Source organism: Pleurodeles waltl, chromosome 3_1 (genome assembly GCF_031143425.1).
Source record: "Pleurodeles waltl isolate 20211129_DDA chromosome 3_1, aPleWal1.hap1.20221129, whole genome shotgun sequence".
NCBI classification, from domain to species: Eukaryota; Metazoa; Chordata; class Amphibia; order Caudata; family Salamandridae; genus Pleurodeles; species Pleurodeles waltl.
Window position 1 is genome coordinate 1,911,259,988 of NC_090440.1, and position 15,507 is coordinate 1,911,275,494.

At 42.7% G+C, this 15,507-nt stretch overlaps 1 protein-coding gene across 4 annotated transcripts in view; it reads right to left on the reverse strand.

Annotated features, from left to right (window-relative positions):
* Positions 1–15,507, reverse strand: part of MYO1C (myosin IC) — a 365,885-nt gene that overhangs the window by 265,611 nt on the left and 84,767 nt on the right. Inside the window, exon 1 of one of the 4 annotated variants that reach the window (XM_069226101.1) lies at positions 12,130–12,409. The exons of the other annotated variants lie outside the window; for them this stretch is intronic. The gene's annotated coding sequence lies outside the window, so the exon portion shown is untranslated. Of the gene's footprint in view, positions 1–12,129; positions 12,410–15,507 lie in introns of those variants that run through there. 4 annotated transcript variants of the gene reach the window in all.

Here is a 15,507-nt window from a genome sequence, read left to right on the forward strand (position 1 = left end):
CTATGTAAAGCGCTCGACTTCTGCCAAGCGAAATCGTGCTAGTAAATTAGAGAAAAAGTAGTCCACAAGCCAGACAGAAAACAGCGAGCCTCGCATGTTTTGTGTACTTGGTCGATGCGCTCGAGGAGGGCTAGCCACCGGAAAAGGCATGATGTATGTATGCCTTTGACTAATGAAAACAAGCAGATTTTATTAGGCAAGACCAGGAACCAATGAAATACACTGACGTGACGTCGACAGGGCTCCGAGCCCTTTTCTAAACACTAAAGCGTCTCGCTGCGATACACATGCGCGAGCGCATGCAACGCAGGCTCGACCCTAAAAAAGGATAGTCACATAAAACATTGTAAACTGACAGTGCCACGTAATGTCATACACCCCATGCAAGGACACCAACGCACTGCCCACTATGAGGGCACACTTGGTGCACCCTACCATCTCACAGGTCCTGCACCTCACATTATGAAGGACAGTCCCGGGCCTATGTGCCCATGCTAGGTTAGAGGGACAGCAGTACCAAAATAAAAGTCAGGATACCAGTTTCACATGCAGTGGGATAATCAGAGCAGGGGTGCACACTTTAACCACGGAGGGGACATTCCCATCCCAACAAAGGAACTGCAAGAAATGCTTTCACTAAACAAGCTTTACAAATTAGCACATATGTGATGCGTGAGTTAGTCAGGGTTTCATCGAGGAGTCCAGAGCCCACGTCATTAACACCAGGTCATGTGCATCAGGACTGTAGAGTGGGCAGGAATATGTTAACATCTAAACAGACTGCAAGACTCCAAATTGCGGTCTGTAAAAAGGGAGCCGAAAAAGTGCCATTTAAGAGCTCGGGCGCGCCCAGCCCAGAGCCTCCCCACCCCCACAATCCCTCCGTGGCGCCTCTGCAAACCCGTGAGTCACTTTAAATGCCGATGAGACCGAGGACGCTAGAAACACATTTTTTGTCGAAGATGAGGAGAACGTGGTTTAGGCTTATCTGTCAAACGTGCAATCAGGAGACTCTAGTTCTATTCCCACCTTCCCTACTTCACCGAGTCGTGTGAACTGAACACATAACCGTACCTCCTAGTGCTAAATCCCCTGATCTGCTAAAACACAGAGCTCATGAACAAGCTAACACTTAGCATAAAGCGCGAAGACGTGTGAGCCGCGGAGGGAGCACCACGTGCCTGTCCAATTACACTGACAAATAACAGCAGGAAGGTATTTTTAGGTTCATAAAGACTTTTTTTTTTTTTTTTTTTAACAAGACATGCATGTGATAGCGCTGCCAAAAATCCCATATAAAGCAAAAGCAGTTTCCATTACCCACATAAAAAGCAATTCAGAAAGTCGCCGCTGAACTATAAGAGCAAGTAATTCAGTCCCCTTGCAAGGAGAGCAGCAGATATTCAACTAAACCTGTTGAATATGAGTAACAGAAACCCTATTTTATATAAAAAATGTACACCCCCTTTTCACTTAAGTTTACCTGATGACCCCACATCACCAGGGACACAAGGGTGTTAGTTTTATATCAACTGAATTAATTGAAATGAACTAACTCCCAGAATGCATTACAGTCTTACAGGAAAATATGGCAGTGCAGCATTTCGATTCTGGTGGCAATGAATCGTGTGGTGACTACTTTTGGCACCTTCCCACAGTGCGGCATAATATAACATATGCAACATCAGCCCCCTCCATGGAACTGAAAAGGGGGCAGCCCTTGCGTAATGTGTGGGGGTACACTGGGCTAAAATCACACTTAAGAGCGAAATTGGCTAAACCCGATTAAAACGAGGTTTCGTCCACGTTTCCATTACAAAGCAGAGTATTTTAAAACCCCTTGTGAACCTTCCATGTTGAAAACAAACTCTGGGTCTAGTTTTGTAGTTGTCTTCACACTGTGCAAGGGCCACAGGCAAGAACATCAGGGTGACAGAAAGCAGTGCAAAGTTATTATTACCAATACAGAATATAAATTGTTTGCTGGATTAAGGGGTTCCCTTTGCATATTCATGGGGATTATGACCAGATGGCTATGTCACCCAGGCACCACTTTCCAATTCCTGAACCTTGCTTTTACATACTACTGTTATCATGGGTGTTGGTCCAACTGGCTCCATTAAAATGACCTAAGACTACAACTCTCAGAATGCACTGGTACATAAAAGAAGAGTCCAGGAACGGAAAAGTGATGTCCCGCCTACATGAAGTCACCTGGTCATCTCAGATGTGCTATTGCTAATGAATTTATGGAGACCCACACTCAGGCCTCAATATCAGAAGGCGGTAGCAACTGAAGGGCTAATTGTTTGACTGATTGCATAATTTATAAAAGCGCATAGCTACTAACAAGGTTTCACAACGCTAACCAGAATTACAAATAGCAGTATACAAGCACCATCAAGAACAGGGATTTATAAACCTGTGTGTTGGAAAAGCTACATTTTCAGCAATTTACAGAATGCTAAGAGAGAATTACATTCTTTCAAGGTTCACGGGAGATCATTCCAAAGTTTAGGTCCCAGAAAACGGAAGGACCGGGCTCCTTGGCAGACTTTCCTTATTCTAGGGATGACAGCTAAATTCTGATGGCCGGACCTGAGAGTACGCCTCGGCGAATAGTTGGTCACTAAAGAGCTCAGATAAACAGGTGCAGTGTTATAAAAGCATTTGTTCATAAAGCAAAGAGACTTAAAATGAATCCGACTTTCAATGAGCAGCCAATGGAGAGATTTTAACAGGCTCGCAGAGCTGGTAAGCTGTTGAGGACGAAGCCGTATTTTGTACAATTTGAAGGTGTTTAAGTAAGGCTTTAGTCACCCCTAGATATAGAATATCACTGTAGTCCAGTCTCAACGTAAGCTGCAAACAGGGATACAATACAGAATTTTCCCAAGCCATTTCAAAAGGACAAAACAGGTGGCTGCCACCTTGGTGATCTGTTGCTTCATAGCTCGCTCTTGATACAAAAGGCATAGGATGAGGGGGAGCACCCAGAGAATCAGACCAAAAATGTGGGCCCCACGATATGGAAGAATTTCTTACTAATAGAACCTCCGTCTTATCTCCATTAAACTTCAAGGGGTTGAATCTGACACTTGCAGGAAACAGGAAGGTAAGGCAGCAGCAGTCTAGATATTCTTGGATGACAAAGATACCACAATTTGAGTATCATCCCCATATGAAAAAAGAGTAAGGCCAAAGCTCTCACCAATGTCAGCCAGTGGTCTCACGTAAAGAGTGAAAAGTAAAGGGCTCAAGATAGAACTCCGAGGCACACCTGACGCTAGTTTAGCATACACTTGAAAGGAGCAGTTCTCCAGGAAAGATTTAATCCACGCTAATGCCTTCCCTTATATACCAAATTCCCCAAATCTCCTGAGGTGAGTATTGTAATTAACGGTGTTGAATGTTACACTCATGTCTAAAAAGAAGAAGTGCAGCCGCCCTGCCTTAATCCGATATGGGTCTCAGGTATTCTGTAACACCCAGAAGCACTGATTCAGTGCTATGACCGGCAAGAAAGTCCGACTGAGATGAATGGAGCTGTTCGTTCTGTTAAATATGACTTGTTATTTGTAGGTTTAGATATTTTTCTAACAATTTAGAAAATACGGGTGGAAGAGATATTGGTTTATAATTAGACCATACCAGAGGATCTGCATTAGATTTTTTCAACTAAGGGGTGACTAACGCTGTTTTCCAGCTATTAGGAACTACCCCGTTTAGAAATGACTGATTTAATTATCGGACAATCTGCACTAAATTTTGTTGGGAAAACCTCCACATAAAATCTGTGTGGCAGGGATTCAACGGGGAGCCCGATTTCAAGGCTGATAAATAGAGCCTAGCAGACGATAGGAAAAAGGTTCAAAGTTTCCCAAGATGGTCTTTGCTTTGGGAGCACCAATTGGTTCATTAACCTCCGCTGTGATGGAGAAGGTGTCTTTGATATCATCAACTTTTTAAATAAAAAGTCAGCAATTTCATTGTACTGTATTTGTGACAGTGAGATAATAGGTGGCAGTTTTGACAGCAAGCAACTTCACCACTTTGAAGAGAGTCTGAAGGCAATTTTGAGTTTCAGTAATTTTCTCCACGAAATAAGAAGCTTTACAGCAATTTTTTATAGGGCCTTAAAGCATTCTTATACACTAACTTGTCACCTTGACGATAAGATTTATGCCAAACTCTCTCTAGTTGTTTACAAACTTCTGTGTGTATAAAGAGTCCATGACCCATGGTGCTGGGGGTAAAGATCTATAATGTCTCTTAATGGTAACAGGTACTATAGTATCCACAGAAGATCTTAAAAAACTCTCTCGTGTGCATCTAACTCTACAGAAATACCTAGAACAGGAGGGATCTCTTCTAGCAGCGCATTCCATTTAGGAATGTCTAGTTTTGTCTAGCTTCTGCTAGAGGAAGCAGACTGCTTAACCCTACAATATGACTGAGGGTCTACTATAAACGAGCATGGAACTGCAAAATAATCAGACCATGTCAAAGGTAGAGGCATATCTGATTGAGCGGTGTTAAAATTTGTTAAAATTGGATCCAACAAATGCCCCGCTTTACGAGTGGGAGAGCAATTTATTAAATTCACATTTAAGCCAAAGAAGTCCTCAATTAGGAATGTAGCAAGCATGTTTGTTTTATCCTCTAGGTGTACATTTAAATTACCAGCAGGGTGAAATTAGCACCTTTAAGAATAGCTGATGTTAACTCCTCCACTAGATCAGAATGCCAATTACCAACCACACCTGGAGGGAGGTAAATTAAGGCTCCTGACATAGTAAATGTTTCTGTCAGAGCCATAGAAAATAACAAAGCTCCACAACCAGAGATGTCAAGCTTCTTTATCTTACAGGGGAACGTATATTTGACTATGATAGCAATACCACCCTCTGTCTTTTCCTTTTAATCGAAATGCAATATGCAATAACCGGATGGTAAGGCTGCTATCATATCTGGGCCCGAGGCATCATTTAACCTAGTTTCCGTGAGGAACATGGCATCTGGTTTCTAATCAATTAAAAAAAATCAAACAAATCTTGATAATAAAGCTATGCTAAGAGAGTATAATCATATACAAATCAAGGAATGACATTCACAGACAGAAAGTTAATATTTTATAATGACAGCCAAACACCAACACCATAGTTAAAATTGTATGACTGCCAAAAGTGAGATGAGCAGGCAGATGAGACAGGACTCTGGAGGGCACTGTTATTATTGTGAGGGGATGCAACACCATGAGCAAAGGTATCTGCAGTAAAGGACATTTTGAAATAGCTCTGGCCAATTATCTGGGGTCATTGGGTATGTTCTGTTTAAACAGGCGCATGGACCAAGATTGTCCGACAAGACAAACTTTTAAGTATGAAATGCAGATGTGCCTGATTGATTATATTTTTATGCATACTTGGTTCTTCAATAAGGTTGAAAGCTTTGAGATGAAGCAAATAGAAGGAAGCAATCACTACCCTCTGCATTTGGGAATCTTGATAGGGGCTGTCATAGACAGAAAATTGGTCCTGCCTGTTGAGGTAGAGTATCCTAAACGGCTATCCACTAGGATTTCAGAAAACAATTTGGAAGAATTGGCTAACTTCCAACAGAGCCAAGATACGGCAATAACCTCGGCCAATAGCATGGGCTGGTAGGATAAAATAATCGTAAAGGTGGTACAGTGTATTAAGGTGGAATTAAAAGCAAAAAGGGGTAAGCAGAAAAAGGCCCAAGAAGATGCAAGAATACGGGACATCTGGTTTGATAAAGATTGCAGACACTTAAAAAGGCTCATAACGGAATCAAGGAGGATCCTCGCAGTAAAATAAGTTTACAAGCGGTATACAAATCCCAGAACCTAAACAGAAAATATATTTTTTTTTTAAAATGATCAATTACAAAAAAAGTGCTTACAAGGAGAGCTGTTGGAAAAATATGTTAAAATCTATTGAAAACAAATACAAAAATGTTTTGGTAGCTCATGCAACAGGGTTGCGGAAAGGAGAGTGTAGTGTGATAAGAAGAATGCGTTGATTATGTAAAGGAATTGTATGGCACGGTCCAGGAATAAGACAATAGGATAGCCTGGTCTTATAGAGTTGAGGAGATTAAAGTACAAAACATTAAAGATACCATAGTGGCCTTGAAACTAACCAGAGTGGGTGTCCCAGACAATCTACCCGCCATTATAATTAAAACTAAAGTTAACTGGTGGGAGACTCGAAAAATCCTAAAAACTATAGCCTGATCATCCTTCTAGATGTGGGAAAAAAACTGTTTGCAAAGATCATCCTGGGAAGCTTTAAGGGTTGGGCGGAACTTCGTACAATTTCCCCACTTGAGCGAGGGGGGTCCAAGTAAGGTCACTCAACGAATTACCACCATTGTTTCAGCCTGTGCTCATGCTCAAGGAAGGCAGTGAACATAGGGGCAACTTGTTCTGTTCCTTTGTTTCCTTCCGTGCTGCATTCAATCCAGTAGGTCAGATACGCCTATGGGAAACATTGATTAAAATGGAAATACCTCCAAGTCTTCTATCCTGTCATACAGGGTCTGCATTTACAAAATTGGGCCCACATAAATATTGACAGTGAAGGTAGATTGACCTGCAAAATCCGAATTAGGAATGGCCAACATCAGGGGTGTGTCTTGGCCCCTTGCTATTTTCGCTGTTTACTGCCGACCTACCAACAGTATTAGCTGAAACAAAGGGCCTCAGCCCAAAAATGGATGGTACACATACAGCATGCCTCCTATATGCAGATGACCTGGCCATAATGGATATGACAGAAAGAGGCCTCCAAAACAAAATGAATATGTTTCTGGAGTACTGTAATAAGAAAAAGCCAGTGATAAATATGGCTAAGACCAAGGTGCTGACATATGGGGAAAAAACTTGCAAAAGCCGCATGCTACTTGTGGCTCAACAAATTAGAAAGAGTGAATAAATATAAGTACTTAGGTGTTTGGTTCGAAAAGAATCTAACAAGGAAAGAACATATTCAGTATCTTAAAAGGAGAATCTTAGCATCAATAAATGGCATAAAAACATTTAACAAATATTATGGAGACATATCTTTATGACCTGCGTTGACTGCTTACATGGCTATTGTTTGACCGCAATTCCATTACAGTGCCGAATTAACATGCATAAGTTGCAAAATGAACTGGGAATTTAAAGAGGGAAATGCCTGAAATGTTTGCTGGCGCTGCCGAGGTAAGCAATGAACCATGCAATTAGAAAGGAAATAGGATTAACATCCTAGAGTTACTTAGCATATGCCGATTCAATAAGATTCTGGCTACCCCTGATGACAGAAGATGGGCAACAGATATTGTTGTGTAAAAATGAGATCCTACACAGTGAGTTGGACTGGGCCAAGCGTGTTAAAAGAAACCTGGTCGAAATATGCAGAATCTTGGGTTTAGGTTTTTCAAACAAGAATCTCCAGATAGGGATCACAAAGGGTGTGCTCCACATTTTGGTAAAAAATAAAGCCAGATAACAGGACATGCAGTACCTTCAGGGGAAAGACTCTGCTCAATTCATGTTAACGTCCTGGCAGAATAAAGAGTGGTTTCCAAGTGTTGATGCTCTACCAAACTCCAGTCCAAGAACAGAGATTTTAAGACCAAGAACTGGTATAAACCCATGCCACACTGGCAGTAAAGCAAAGTCAGCAATGTTGGATAAGCAGGGGCAATGCATTTGTGGGTTACAAGTAAAGTGCGACTACCTGCACATTATTTTAGATTGTTTAAAGTTGCAAACACCTCAGTAGAAAATATTAAAGCTCTTTCTTAAATATGGTGCCAGTGAATGGAGGCAACTGAAATGTGCTTTCTCGATGTGAAATGCTGTAGGATGATTTGCGATGGCCATTAAAAGCATTTTAACTGATTCTTGAAGGGGACTTTTACAATTATTTTATGGAATGTAAGAATTTTATGTTCAGTTGCGTCAAGTGATTTTAACTGTTTTTTAATGAAAGACATTTTTTTAAATATATTAGGATTTTTAAATGTAAATTGATTTTTTATAAATTATAATTTTATGACATTTAAAGACTAAGGTCAAAATAAACAGTCTTGACTGACAAAGAACATTTTGGGTTCGGTTTGTGACTTGCAAGCAAGCGCAGTCTTCCAGGTGCCCAGGGAAATGAACTCACTTCTAGCACTGCAATTCAAAGAAAGATTTAGTCACCTGGTTTCCCCTTTTCTGGTGTTTGGTACCACTGAGATGAAGGTGGGGGCGTGGGCCTTCATTCACAGCTTTTCATTTGTCTGGAATACTGAGCAGGAGTGGAAGACGTGATGTCAAGGTAGACATATCAGTGCATAAAATGCCTTTATGTATCCTTCACAACCATTAAGGTGGTCTATAACATGCATGCTTTGGTACCAAGCCTGGATCTGGGCAGCACTATGCCGGAACTCACAAGGGGATAGGTAAATCCCAAATAAATACACCAAGGAAGATCCTTAACTCAGTAAAGAAGAAGGAACCAATTAATGTAATTAGCCTCATAGCCTGCTCCAGAGGCATACTGATGGTTAAAGGCCCTGAACCCGAGTTGTAGGACCAAGCCATAGGCGAGGGCCTATAACAAGGGAGAGGGCCTTTAACAACCGGTACAGACAGAGGCAGAAGGGCTATCAGGCTATTAGATCATTCCACCCATTGAGAGTAGAATGTTCTACATTTAAAAGGGAGAAACAGAAAAACAAACATTAGAAAGTTGAAGCAGAAGGGTTATAACAGCCAATATAAGTCTGGAGATACACCATTGACTTAACTGCAGCTCTCAGCATTACAATGTTCTAATAATATTTTTTTCTATTTTCTAGTGCATTGCCAATAAACTACTTCCCTACCTCCTATGGCATCCACCTCCACTGGTCTCACCTGCAGAGTTCAGCAAAGCCTACCCTCAACTCCTGGCAACAATCTCTTTCTGTTGATTCAGCCTTCATTTCTTTGCCCATCACAGAACACTTTCTGAATATCAACTGAGGAGTCATACCAGGGGCAGCTTTAGCAACACAAAAGGATGATGGAAGGAGTGCTGAACAATGCAAACATTCATCCCCAGTCACAGATCTGGGTTTAATCCATCGTTCATATAGCGGTCTATATTTTGCTTGCCACGTCATCCCAGTTTGGACCCAGCTATATGGGTCAAGACTGATTTGCATATAGCTGGGTCCAAACTGGGGTGACGTGGCAAGCAAAAGAACGATGGATTAAACCCAGATCTGTGACTGGGGGCGAGTGTTTGAAAAGTTTCAACACTCCGTCCATCATTTTATTTTGTGATTATACCAGGGACAGCTCCATGCCTGTAAAAACTGAGATCCTACTGGAGTGGGAGTGCACACCAGCTTAGAACACCTAAATTCAGGCTGACTAGTCTAGGACCCTCCTCAAAGTCTGTTCTACAGATCAAGGCTGTGCCTTTCGTGGGGCCATCACTTTACTTTGGGAAGTAGCAAACTTACCATATCCCATGCATGGATGATGGAAGGGATCATGTTTCGAGGGAAACATTTCTGTATCTTGCAGAAGATAAAAGTTTTTGCTTTTAAAGCATTTTGGTTGCATGCTTCTCTTTTTTTATGGCAATGCCTAGGAAGCAGTGAAATCCCCAGTGACAGCAGAGTAATCGCACATTTATTGTATTGTAATTCAACTTGTATAGTGATTCATGCCCAGGGCACAAGTCAGGTCTGCGCCGGCCACCCACTATTTTCACAGGGTGGATGCCTTCCACCCAGCCAATAAGCTGGACACCATTAAAGTATGCTGAATTTGCCCTGCTGTAGGTTACAGACACCAGGACACTTTCAACAACACCTGCATATTGTCTGCTTTTGTTCCAAGCAGTAACGTACAAGTGGGGAGGGGACTTTCTTATTTTAAAACTCCTTGTGGCCCAAGACAAAGCTCCAAGTTAAGGAGCCATCAGGTCTCCTTTTGTTTAAGTATCCCCTGGGAGCTAACTAGTGCCTTACACCTAAATGCAATGGAGGGGGAAGAAACTCACACAGCTTTCCACTTCACTGATACTTGTGAGGCATGCTTTTGTCTTTGTTCAGTCCCTGTGTACAAGAGATGTGCATGCACTGTCAAATGTGTTGGACTGACCCAGCATTAACACAAATAACAATTTAACTACCACTATTTTTGTTTATTCTTTTTATAGAGCTACTCATCCCATTGCAGGATTCAGAGCACTTTACATTATACATTGACAATAAATCATGTGTGTGTATATTTCAATGTGCAGGGTGTGTTATAAAAGACAGTGAGAGTTTCAAGGTACAGGAGTCACATGCCTTTCATAGCTCAATGAGCTACATTAGAAGGATTATAATGTATGAACTGCAAGTAACAAAAGGAGTTTTGTGTAACAAGCTATAACCCACTTACCTAGCTACATAAAATAAAAGTTTGTTGTCTGCATGTTACACGATGAGCCTTGCACAAGACACATTAACCTTATATGGCACTTTGATTCAAAACTGGGGCTAGGCAAAAGACAGATCTCGCCAGCAAACATGTTAACCTCCAGTTCTCTTACCATTATTATTCCCTGAGATTTACTGAGCACACTAAAATTTCTACAGCAGGTGCCTTAATTCCTTAAGATATATTCAAATACAGACTTTGCAACCAATTAAGCAGAACAGGTTGGCTGCCACATTTCTCCCTGCTGCCAATTTATTTGTGGCAATGATTTAAAAAAATAAGTGTATAGGTTGAGGCCCAGATTTTGTGTAGGGGTTGCATCACTTTTTTGGAACAACCTAAAGGCAAAGTCTCACTTGTTAAATCTTGTACTGTGCTTAAATGTACTGCTAAAAATGTCAGGGGTGTTAAGATCGGATGTCCCTTCTTGTGATGTCACTTCCTGTGAGATCATGGGTTGTGATGTGACTTCCTTTGATATCATATGCAATGGCATGCACCATGATGGTACTTTCATACTGCCTAACTTGGTTAGTCCCTCACTTTTTTGTTTTTTAAGGACATGTGCATTGTTCATACCCATGATGAGGAACTAACGTACCCTTGTAGACTGATACCATGTCTCTCAGTGGCTCCACTGGGATGTTTAGGGGAGGGGGGCGGGTTGGCTGGTGTGCTTTATGTAGAAATTGCTTTGATGTTGCCTGTATTAACCAGCTGTAAATTTACTGTGGTTAGGTCGCTGCACCTTCGCTTGTATTTAAGCAAATTGATGAGAGATAGGACACTAAGACTTACATAGGCGTTAATGAATGGATGCAGAAAAGTGTGCAAACAATACAGCTTGTGTGAGAAGTGTCTGCGAGTGAGGCGTGATTGACAGGAGCTGCAATCGTACAGCTGCAGATGTTTGCAAAGCATCGCGAGAAACAGCTGCTCTTCTAGTGCCACCCATACTAGAAACGTCCCCAGCAGAGACTAGTCAAAAATGTCCTTATGCACAAACTCTATCTGACTTTTGAAAAAACCCGTTGGAAACCTCCGTGAAAGGGATAGTATCTTCTTTTAGAAAACAGCTCTTTGGAACGCACATTCAAACCTCTAAGACATTTCCCTATATTTACACAACAGCCCAGAGTATAAACCATAGCGCCATCCCTGCATCCTGTGCCCTCCAATGTCACCATTGCATGTATGGCCTGAAAACAACAGGCTTCTATTGACGGGTTTCCAGCTAGCGCCCACAGTTAACTATTTCTAGGCCGCACTCGTTGTACGCGACGCGTGTGCCAAGGGTGAGCCCATGGAAGCCTTGCAAAGGCGTCGACGACGGACTGCACCAAGAGGCAGAGTTTGCTAACACAGGCCTTCAGGAGAGGGACCTGCGCGGAGCTCATCTGTGAAACTTCCAAGCAAGAAAATGAGTCGGCACGAAGCTCAAACGGTTTATCAGAGTAGCCACTTTCTAGCATAAGGATTTAAATACTGGCACGAATAGACCATGAGTTTGAAATTACGTTTGGGATTTAAAGGAATAGGGCCTAAATGAAAGCCTTTGTTTCTCCATCGGCGGCCGCTTCTCTCGGAGGCTTGGCGCAAAAGGGTGAGGATTGATAAACTATCACAGAAGGGGTGCAAGAACTGACCTGAAAACAAACGCGCCCGTGTGACCAGTCTACACATGGCAAACGGGAGCGAGGACAGTTCACCCTTACTCCCGCTGCAGAAGTAAATCCTGATTCGGAGAGTGGAGTCTGCAGTCAGGAGGGATGGCGGGAGTCCAGCAGCCTGAGCCACCAGACGACATCTCTCGCCGCAGCCCGGCTCGATCTGTACACCAGACCAGACGGCTGTGCCGTGGAGGCTGAGATCACTTCCCCTGCTTGAGGCGCACTGCGGAGCGCCGGCACCTCCCGCCCGAAATGCGGGCTCCCCACCAGAGCGAGCGCGGGCACCTTACGGAATACGCGGGCACGTGCACCCCCAGATCCACCTGCGCGGGGACCATGGGGCTGGCGGATGCAGTTCAGGCGGGACTTGCGTGACGCTGTGCCACCCTCAAATAAGAACATCAGTGTCATTCGCAATACTGAAAACACGCATGGGAAGATCTAAATAACAGCAAACTCCATGTCTAAAACTGTGTAACTCCGGGTTACCTGCGCCCTCCGGTACTATAATCCACCATCCGCTACGAACACCCAGGCTATGAAAACACAACTCCAAGGGAAGCCCCTTACACACCAGGTCAGAACAGTGCAGTACAATGAAGGGTGACCTCAGGGCACGCTCAGAACACAAATGCACGCTCCAGCCACACACCCCGATCACAACCAGCCAGTTTAAACTAGTCGTAGATCATAAATTTAGTTAATATGAAGGACACGACAAATGTACTAACCACTAGAGAGAAAGTGAGAGAGACGCCACAAAGCCCTTGTGGTTACATGAGGCAAAACCTGAAAAGTACCGAACAATAAGACTTAGCTTAATAAATTACATTTCACAGACTAGAAAAACACTCTTCCTGGATACTAAGCCCATGCCAGGGCCAAAGTGAAACTGCCTGGGCCAAAGTTCAATTGGGATGCCGAGTGATTTCCTATTTTGTTGAAAGGCACCTGCCTCTTCTCATTCTTAAACCCGGTCCTGTCTCAACTTGTCATTTAAAGCAGTTTCCCCCACCTATTCGCAACAGTGATCTACCACCGCCTACAGCTTTGTTTCCCAAAAAGAAAAAAGCGACTGTCACCAACACGGAACTAGAAAGCTATCATCTAATTACTACAGTGCATGTGAAACTTCAAGAAAAATATAGGATCAATCAGTTGCAAAGGTTGGCATCAATATCCTGTCGCCTGTGCAATTCAGTTTCAGATCCCTACAAGGAGCAGAATCTGGTCTTTTGCCCCTTTGGGACGATGGCTTTAACTTTATCGATGAAGAATCAGCATCTTAACCAATGCTCCTGGATTTCCGTGCTGCCTTTGACCCATTGGATGGTACCATCCATCTGGATCACTTGTCCTCCATGTTAAGGGTTCAGCTGCGACTATGAGATGGTGTCAATCCTTCTTAAGGAACTCCACTCAGCAAGTTAAAATGGACACTTTTACCTCTGGGTATGCATGATGGCTCTGGAGTTTTTCAGGATTTGCCCCCTAACTAGCTTTAATATTTCCCTCCGTTCAATATTTGAGCTGTTTGGCAGGCCACAAGTATATGTCCAATAATACACCGCTGACACAGATATATGTCAAGTTATTTTCCAGTGCTAGCTCACACAAGGATCAGGAACAGGCTGACTGTGTGCAGTTCCAAGAGACATGTATGGCGGAAGGTCCTCGATCCTATGACACTATGATAACCTTTACTATGTCATAAGTCTTTGGTTTTGACTATCATTTGGTGGACAAAGTAAAAATGCTAGGTGTGATTTTGTATGCAGATGTCCTTGCCCCACGGGGTTAACTCTGTGGTGAAGAACAAATGCTTTTAACCAAAGGCAACAAACCTATCCTTCCTTTGCCTTCACCAGCTATCATGCGTTTGTGGTCAGTGAAGCCATTAAAAGCTGCTTGAATTACTGAAGAGTCCTCTACGCAGACCTTACTAAATTCTGCTCCTGAGACTGCAAAGAATCCAGAATCCAGCTGTTTGCACTGTTTTCAGCCATGGTAGATCATGGAGGGGCAGCTCCACATGTTCTCAAATGTATCTGTTTCAAAAGTGACTGTTTAGCAAAAAAGTATCTCCATAGATTAGTGAGGTCTAAGTGACTGCTAGAACATGGCCCCATCCTCAGTCTGCAACATATGGAGTAAATCCAGACCCAGCTAAACTAAAGGTGCAGAGGTTCAACCTTACTATAAGCAAAGTCAATCTTTCTTGGTACAGACTACCATTTCCTTGACATTGGAATGAAGGCTTTCTCCATCCTTGACTTTAAGAAAAAGACTAGTCTATTTGATTAGGTAGCAACGTTAATACCAGACTCAAGAGCTTCAGTCAGGTGGTGTGCATTTTATAAGTGGTATCAATCAAGCAAGTCTTGCAATCCGGCAGAAGCAGAAGATGATATTTGAGCAAGATACCGAAAAAAAAAAAAGCACATATTCAATGGAATTAGGAAGCAGGTTAATGAAAAGTCCTTGCGCAGATTCTCCTGAAAAAATGTCCCTCTCCAGAAATGCTTCCCTGTGCAGGTCTTTGTCTGTACCACTCAAGACCTCTGCGCTTAAGGTGGATGTGACTCCCATGCCTCAAACAGGTCATCCAGTGAATTATGTCGCGAGTGGACTCAAAACCAATAGATGTCATCCAACAAAGCAACTCCCTAGAAAACATAGCAACATTCTAGAAAGTTTAGTGCTAGTGATCATTAATGATAGACAGGTGGTTAAAGAGAACTGTTTTATTTCTCTTCACTAGATGGCCCCTTTAAGGGAAACCTGGAGACTTAAATAGGAGGACTTATTCTAAAACCACCAAGTATTCAGAGATCAGCTGTGGTGCATGGCTCCAGTGACACCTTCCTGCACAGGTTAGTTCAGACCAGACCTTGGATACTCTGTACGTGTACAGAAACATACATAAGCTTAAGCCTGGTCCACAAGCTGCTTCAGGGTATATAAACGTCTCTTTCCTGATATCTAAAAGCATGCACATAAACACTGGTGACAATTCGATTCTGGTGGAAGGGGTGCCAGTGTGAGAAAAGGGGGACCCTGTTAGTTACAGAGCAGGTCTGTTAGGGTTGCATGGTCTATTAATTGTACCCACATGTCCCATCCAGGTACCTAGATGTTAAATCGAACAGAATACTTTAAAGTATAAGGCCTAGCACGTTGTATTACAAAGGGATTATCAATCAATGCAGACTTTGATGTCGAAAACAGAGACTTTAAGACTGCTAAAGAACACAGAAGACACGGTGTGGAAATATGGCAGCAGGTATACAGCAGCCAACACTCACACATCTAGACAGACTCAAAAAATGGGACTGGACTCCAAAACCTGCAGAT